The sequence below is a fragment of the Hemitrygon akajei genome, chromosome 2, assembly GCF_048418815.1.
Source record: "Hemitrygon akajei chromosome 2, sHemAka1.3, whole genome shotgun sequence".
In the NCBI taxonomy this organism is placed as follows: Eukaryota; Metazoa; Chordata; class Chondrichthyes; order Myliobatiformes; family Dasyatidae; genus Hemitrygon; species Hemitrygon akajei.
This window is the reverse complement of record NC_133125.1, coordinates 197,338,497-197,346,104: the sequence shown is the minus strand read 5'-3', so window position 1 is coordinate 197,346,104 and position 7,608 is coordinate 197,338,497.

The following is a 7,608-nucleotide window of genomic DNA, read 5'->3' as shown; positions in this document are numbered from 1 at the left end:
AGCCAGTGGTGGGTTACAGAGATGGGAACGGGTGTAGGAGCCAGTGGTGGGTTACAGAGGTGGGAACGGGTGTAGAGGCCAGTGGTGGGTTACAGAGGTGGGGACGAGTGTAGGAGCCAGTGGTGGGTTACAGAGGTGGGAACGAGGGTAGGAGCCAGTGGTGGGTTACAGAGGTGGGGACGGGTGTAGGAGCCAGTGGTGGGAACTGGTGTAGGAGCCAGTGGTGGGTTACAGAGGGGGGGACGGGTGTAGAGGCCTCTGGTGGGTTACAGAGCCGGGGACAGGTGTAGGAGCCAGAGTTGGGTTACAGAGGTGGGGACGGGTGTAGAGGCCAGTGGTGGGTTACAGAGCCGGGGACAGGTGTAGGAGCCAGTGGTGGGTTACAGAGCCGGGGACAGGTGTAGGAGCCAGTGGTGGGTTACAGAGGTGGGGACGGGTGTAGGAGCCAGTGGTGGGTTACAGAGGTGGGGACGGGTGTAGAGGCCAGTGGTGGGAACTGGTGTAGGAGCCAGTGGTGGGTTACAGAGGTGGGGACGGGTGTAGAGGCCTCTGGTGGGTTACAGAGGTGAGGACGGGTGTAGGAGCCAGTGGTGGGTTACAGAGGAGGGGACGGGTGTAGAGGCCAGTGGTGGGTTACAGAGCCGGGGACAGGTGTAGGAGCCAGTGTTGGGTTACAGAGGTGGGGACGGGTGTAGAGGCCAGTGGTGGGTTACAGAGCCGGGGACAGGTGTAGGAGCCAGTGGTGGGTTACAGAGCCGGGGACAGGTGTAGGAGCCAGTGGTGGGTTACAGAGGTGGGGACGGGTGTAGGAGCCAGTGGTGGGTTACAGAGGTGGGGACGGGTGTAGAGGCCAGTGGTGGGAACTGGTGTAGGAGCCAGTGGTGGGTTACAGAGGTGGGGACGGGTGTAGAGGCCTCTGGTGGGTTACAGAGGTGAGGACGGGTGTAGGAGCCAGTGGTGGGTTACAGAGGAGGGGACGGGTGTAGAGGCCAGTGGTGGGTTACAGAGCCGGGGACAGGTGTAGGAGCCAGTGTTGGGTTACAGAGGTGGGGACGGGTGTAGAGGCCAGTGGTGGGTTACAGAGCCGGGGACAGGTGTAGGAGCCAGTGGTGGGTTACAGAGCCGGGGACAGGTGTAGGAGCCAGTGGTGGGTTACAGAGGTGGGGACGGGTGTAGGAGCCAGTGGTGGTCTACAGAGGTGGGGACGGGTGTAGAGGCCAGTGGTAGGTTACAGAGGTGGGGACGGGTGTAGAGGCCAGTGGTGGGTTACAGAGGTGGGGACCGGTGTAGGAGCCAGTGGTGGGTTACAGAAGTGGGGACGGGTGTAGGAGCCAGTGGTGGGTTACAGAGGTGGGGACGGTTGTAGGAGCCAGTGGTGGGTTACAGAGGTGGGGACGGATGTAGAGGCCAGTGGTGGGTTACAGAGATGGGGACGGGTGTAGAGGCCAGTGGTGGGTTACAGAGGTGGGGACGGGTGTAGAGGCCAGTGGTGGGTTACAGAGGTGGGGACGGGTGTAGAGGCCAGTGGTGGGTTACAGAGGTGGGGACTGGTGTAGAGGCCAGTGGTGGGTTACAGAGGTGGGGACGGGTGTAGAGGCCAGTGGTGGGTTACAGAGATGGGGACTGGTGTAGAGGCCAGTGGTGGGTTACAGAGATGGGGACGGGTGTAGAGGCCAGTGGTGGGTTACAGAGGTGGGGACGGGTGTAGAGGCCAGTGGTGGGTTACAGATGTGGGGACTGGTGTAGAGGCCAGTGGTGGGTTACAGAGGTGGGGACGGGTGTAGAGGCCAGTGGTGGGTTACAGAGGTGGGGACGGATGTAGAGGCCAGTGGTAGGTTACAGAGATGGGGACTGGTGTAGGAGCCAGTGGTGGGTTACAGAGATGGGGACCGGTGTAGAGGCCAGTGGTGGGTTACAGAGGTGGGGACGGATGTAGAGGCCAGTGGTAGGTTACAGAGATGGGGACTAGTGTAGAGGCAAGTGGTGGGTTACAGAGATGGGGACTGGTGTAGGAGCCAGTGGTGGGTTACAGAGATGGGGACCGGTGTAGAGGCCAGTGGTGGGTTACAGAGGTGGGGACGGATGTAGAGGCCAGTGGTAGGTTACAGAGATGGGGATTGGTGTAGGAGCCAGTGGTGGGTTACAAAGATGGGGACCGGTGTAGAGGCCAGTGGTGGGTTACAGAGGTGGGGACGGATGAGGAGGCCAGTGGTAGGTTACAGAGATGGGGACTGGTGTAAGAGCCAGTGGTGGGTTACAGAGGTGGGGGCGGGTGTAGAGGCCAGTGGTGGGTTACAGAGGTGGGGACGGGTGTAGAGGCCAGTGGTGGGTTACAGAGGTGGGGACGGGTGTAGAGGCTAGTGGTGGGTTACAGAGGTGGGGACTGGTGTAGGAGCCAGTGGTGGGTTACAGATATGGGGACCGGTGTAGAGGCCAGTGGAGGGTTACAGAGGTGGGGACGGATGTAGAGGCCAGTGGTAGGTTACAGAAATGGGGACAGGTGTAGGAGCCAGTGGTGGGTTACAGAGGTGGGGACGGGTGTAGAGGCCAGTGGTGGGTTACAGAGGTGGGGACAGGTGTAGGAGCCAGTGGTGGGTTACAGAGGTGGGGACGGGTGTAGGAGCCAGTGGTGGGTTACAGAGGTGGGGACGTGTGTAGAGGCCAGTGGTGGGTTACAAAGATGGGGACGGGTGTAGAGGCCAGTGGTGGGTTACAGAGGTGGGGACTGGTGTAGGAGCCAGTGGTGGGTTACAGAGGTGGGGACGGGTGTAGAGGCCAGTGGTGGGTTACAGAGGTGGGGACTGGTGTAGGAGCCAGTGGTGGGTTACAGAGGTGGGGACGGGTGTAGAGGCCAGTGGTGGGTTACAGAGGTGGGGACTGGTGTAGGAGCCAGTGGTGGGTTACAGAGGTGGGGACGGGTGTAGAGGCCAGTGGTAGGTTACAGAGATGGAGACTGGTGTAGGAGCCAGTGGTGGGTTACAGAGATGGGGACCGGTGTAGAGGCCAGTGGTGGGTTACAGAGGTGGGGACGGATGTAGAGGCCAGTGGTAGGTTACAGAGATGGGGACGGGTGTAGAGGCCAGTGGTGGGTTACAGAGGTGGGGACGGGTGTAGAGGCCAGTGGTGGGTTACAGAGGTGGGGACGGGTGTAGAGGCCAGTGGTGGGTTACAGAGGTGGGGACTGGTGTAGGAGCCAGTGGTGGGTTACAGATATGGGGACCGGTGTAGAGGCCAGTGGTGGGTTACAGAGGTGGGGCCAGGTGTAGAGGCCAGTGGTAGGTTACAGAGATGGGGACAGGTGTAGGAGCCAGTGGTGGGTTACAGAGATGGGGACGTGTGTAGAGCCAGTGGTGGGTTACAAAGGTGGGGACGGGTGTAGAGGCCAGTGGTGGGTTACAGAGGTGGGGACTGGTGTATGAGCCAGTGGTGGGTTACAGAGGTGGGGACGGGTGTAGAGGCCAGTGGTGGGTTACAGAGGTGGGGACAGGTGTAGGAGCCAGTGGTGGGTTACAGAGATGGGGACTGGTGTAGAGGCCAGTGGTGGGTTACAGATATGGGGACGGGTGTAGAGGCCAGTGGTGGGTTACAGAGGTGGGGACGGGTGTAGAGGCCAGTGGTGGGTTACAGAGGTGGGGACCGGTGTAGGAGCCAGTGGTGGGTTACAGAGGTGGGGGCGGGTGTAGAGGCCAGTGGTGGGTTACAGAGGTGGGGACAGGTGTAGGAGCCAGTGGTGGGTTACAGAGGTGGGGACGGGTGTAGGAGCCAGTGGTGGGTTACAGAGGTGGGGACGGGTGTAGAGGTCAGTGGTGGGTTACAGAGATGGGGATAGGTGTAGGAGCCAGTGGTGGGTTACAGAGGTGGGGACGGGTGTAGGAGCCAGTGGTGCGTTACAGAGGTGGGGACGTGTGTAGAGGCCAGTGGTGGGTTACAGAGGTGGGGACGGGTGTAGAGGCCAGAGGTGGGTTACAGAGGTGGGGACTGGTGTAGGAGCCAGTGGTGGGTTACAGAGGTGGGGACGGGTGTAGAGGCCAGTGGTGGGTTACAGAGGTGGGGACTGTTGTAGGAGCCAGTGGTGGGTTACAGAGGTGGGGACGGGTGTAGAGGCCAGTGGTGGGTTACAGAGGTGGGGACTGGTGTAGGAGCCAGTGGTGGGTTACAGAGGTGGGGACGGGTGTAGAGGCCAGTGGTGGGTTACAGAGGTGGGGACTGGTGTAGGAGCCAGTGGTGGGTTACAGAGGTGGGGACGGGTGTAGAGGCCAGTGGTAGGTTACAGAGATGGGGACTGGTGTAGGAGCCAGTGGTGGGTTACAGAGGTGGGGACGGGTGTAGAGGCCAGTGGTGGGTTACAGAGCCGGGGACAGGTGTAGGAGCCAGTGGTGGGTTACAGAGCCGGGGACAGGTGTAGGAGCCAGTGGTGGGTTACAGATGTGGGGACGGGTGTAGGAGCCAGTGGTGGGTTACAGAGGTGGGGACGGGTGTAGAGGCCAGTGGTGGGAACTGGTGTAGGAGCCAGTGGTGGGTTACAGAGGTGGGGACGGGTGTAGAGGCCTCTGGTGGGTTACAGAGGTGAGGACGGGTGTAGGAGCCAGTGGTGGGGACCTGTGTAGGAGCCAGTGGTGGGTTACAGAGGTGGGGACGGGTGTAGAGGCCAGTGGTGGGTTACAGAGCCGGGGACAGGTGTAGGAGCCAGTGTTGGGTTACAGAGGTGGGGACGGGTGTAGAGGCCAGTGGTGGGTTACAGAGCCGGGGACAGGTGTAGGAGCCAGTGGTGGGTTACAGAGCCGGGGACAGGTGTAGGAGCCAGTGGTGGGTTACAGAGGTGAAGACGGGTGTAGGAGCCAGTGGTGGGTTACAGAGGTGGGGACGGGTGTAGAGGCCAGTGGTGGGAACTGGTGTAGGAGCCAGTGGTGGGTTACAGAGGTGGGGACGGGTGTAGAGGCCTCTGGTGGGTTACAGAGGTGAGGACGGGTGTAGGAGCCAGTGGTGGGTTACAGAGGAGGGGACGGGTGTAGAGGCCAGTGGTGGGTTACAGAGCCGGGGACAGGTGTAGGAGCCAGTGTTGGGTTACAGAGGTGGGGACGGGTGTAGAGGCCAGTGGTGGGTTACAGAGCCGGGGACAGGTGTAGGAGCCAGTGGTGGGTTACAAGGTGGGGACAGGTGTAGGAGCCAGTGGTGGGTTACAGAGGTGGGGACTGGTGTAGAGGCCAGTGGTGGGTTACAGAGGTGGGGACGGGTGTAGAGGCCAGTGGTAGGTTACAGAGGTGGGGACGGGTGTAGAGGCCAGTGGTGGGTTACAGAGGTGGGGACCGGTGTAGGAGCCAGTGGTGGGTTACAGAAGTGGGGACGGGTGTAGGAGCCAGTGGTGGGTTACAGAGGTGGGGACGGTTGTAGGAGCCAGTGGTGGGTTACAGAGGTGGGGACGGATGTAGAGGCCAGTGGTGGGTTACAGAGATGGGGACGGGTGTAGAGGCCAGTGGTGGGTTACAGAGGTGGGGACGGGTGTAGAGGCCAGTGGTGGGTTACAGAGGTGGGGACGGGTGTAGAGGCCAGTGGTGGGTTACAGAGGTGGGGACTGGTGTAGAGGCCAGTGGTGGGTTACAGAGGTGGGGACGGGTGTAGAGGCCAGTGGTGGGTTACAGAGATGGGGACTGGTGTAGAGGCCAGTGGTGGGTTACAGAGATGGGGACGGGTGTAGAGGCCAGTGGTGGGTTACAGAGGTGGGGACGGGTGTAGAGGCCAGTGGTGGGTTACAGAGGTGGGGACTGGTGTAGAGGCCAGTGGTGGGTTACAGAGGTGGGGACGGGTGTAGAGGCCAGTGGTGGGTTACAGAGGTGGGGACGGATGTAGAGGCCAGTGGTAGGTTACAGAGATGGGGACTGGTGTAGGAGCCAGTGGTGGGTTACAGAGATGGGGACCGGTGTAGAGGCCAGTGGTGGGTTACAGAGGTGGGGACGGATGTAGAGGCCAGTGGTAGGTTACAGAGATGGGGACTAGTGTAGAGGCAAGTGGTGGGTTACAGAGATGGGGACTGGTGTAGGAGCCAGTGGTGGGTTACAGAGATGGGGACCGGTGTAGAGGCCAGTGGTGGGTTACAGAGGTGGGGACGGATGTAGAGGCCAGTGGTAGGTTACAGAGATGGGGATTGGTGTAGGAGCCAGTGGTGGGTTACAAAGATGGGGACCGGTGTAGAGGCCAGTGGTGGGTTACAGAGGTGGGGACGGATGAGGAGGCCAGTGGTAGGTTACAGAGATGGGGACTGGTGTAAGAGCCAGTGGTGGGTTACAGAGGTGGGGGCGGGTGTAGAGGCCAGTGGTGGGTTACAGAGGTGGGGACGGGTGTAGAGGCCAGTGGTGGGTTACAGAGGTGGGGACGGGTGTAGAGGCTAGTGGTGGGTTACAGAGGTGGGGACTGGTGTAGGAGCCAGTGGTGGGTTACAGATATGGGGACCGTTGTAGAGGCCAGTGGAGGGTTACAGAGGTGGGGACGGATGTAGAGGCCAGTGGTAGGTTACAGAGATGGGGACAGGTGTAGGAGCCAGTGGTGGGTTACAGAGGTGGGGACGGGTGTAGAGGCCAGTGGTGGGTTACAGAGGTGGGGACAGGTGTAGGAGCCAGTGGTGGGTTACAGAGGTGGGGACGGGTGTAGGAGCCAGTGGTGGGTTACAGAGGTGGGGACGTGTGTAGAGGCCAGTGGTGGGTTACAAAGATGGGGACGGGTGTAGAGGCCAGTGGTGGGTTACAGAGGTGGGGACTGGTGTAGGAGCCAGTGGTGGGTTACAGAGGTGGGGACGGGTGTAGAGGCCAGTGGTGGGTTACAGAGGTGGGGACTGGTGTAGGAGCCAGTGGTGGGTTACAGAGGTGGGGACGGGTGTAGAGGCCAGTGGTGGGTTACAGAGGTGGGGACTGGTGTAGGAGCCAGTGGTGGGTTACAGAGGTGGGGACGGGTGTAGAGGCCAGTGGTAGGTTACAGAGATGGAGACTGGTGTAGGAGCCAGTGGTGGGTTACAGAGATGGGGACCGGTGTAGAGGCCAGTGGTGGGTTACAGAGGTGGGGACGGATGTAGAGGCCAGTGGTAGGTTACAGAGATGGGGACGGGTGTAGAGGCCAGTGGTGGGTTACAGAGGTGGGGACGGGTGTAGAGGCCAGTGGTGGGTTACAGAGGTGGGGACGGGTGTAGAGGCCAGTGGTGGGTTACAGAGGTGGGGACTGGTGTAGGAGCCAGTGGTGGGTTACAGATATGGGGACCGTTGTAGAGGCCAGTGGTGGGTTACAGAGGTGGGGCCAGGTGTAGAGGCCAGTGGTAGGTTACAGAGATGGGGACAGGTGTAGGAGCCAGTGGTGGGTTACAGAGATGGGGACGTGTGTAGAGCCAGTGGTGGGTTACAAAGGTGGGGACGGGTGTAGAGGCCAGTGGTGGGTTACAGAGGTGGGGACTGGTGTATGAGCCAGTGGTGGGTTACAGAGGTGGGGACGGGTGTAGAGGCCAGTGGTGGGTTACAGAGGTGGGGACAGGTGTAGGAGCCAGTGGTGGGTTACAGAGATGGGGACTGGTGTAGAGGCCAGTGGTGGGTTACAGATATGGGGACGGGTGTAGAGGCCAGTGGTGGG